The 462-nt window shown below is 37.7% G+C and overlaps 1 non-coding gene across 3 annotated transcripts in view; it reads left to right on the plus strand.

Moving 5' to 3' along the window:
- Positions 1-462, plus strand: part of LOC101301245 — a 2,830-nt gene extending 2,368 nt beyond the window's left edge. The window contains exon 2 of one of the 3 annotated variants that reach the window (XR_185263.1): positions 321-462. This is a non-coding gene — a transcript (uncharacterized LOC101301245). Of the gene's footprint in view, positions 1-301 lie in introns of all 3 variants that reach the window. The other 2 variants (XR_185262.1, XR_185264.1) reach the window with 2 other exon arrangements.

Here is a 462-nt window from a genome sequence, read left to right on the forward strand (position 1 = left end):
AGCTGATCAAGTCCAAGATTGTGTACCTATCTCTTGTGTAAATGTCATGGGAATCAGTTTATGGTGGTGTTTCTAGACATCACAGTACCCTATTCTACAGCCTAAGTGCACGGAAGCGTTTTTCTTTTTTCCATAGCCTCATGACACATAACTCAATCCACTTTGGAAGGGTTGAATCTGCAGCAGACCTGCATTGAAGCATAGAAATGTAACCAAATTACGCTAAATGATGTTATTTGTAGTAAACTGTTAACATGTTTTCTATTGGATCTCACATATCCCAAAAGCATGATCTGTTTAGGTATTCTTGTACACAGGAGGAAACATTGGTATGGAAACTTACAAGTCATTGGCTGATGGTTGCTGGAGTTGAAGGTTGTAAGCATCATAGGAAGAAGCATCCCTGGTCAAAATTTAATTTCATTAACAAAAAAGTTGATGACATGCAAGAAGAACAGTATT

The sequence above is a fragment of the Fragaria vesca genome, linkage group LG7, assembly GCF_000184155.1.
Source record: "Fragaria vesca subsp. vesca linkage group LG7, FraVesHawaii_1.0, whole genome shotgun sequence".
Classification (NCBI taxonomy): Eukaryota; Viridiplantae; Streptophyta; class Magnoliopsida; order Rosales; family Rosaceae; genus Fragaria; species Fragaria vesca.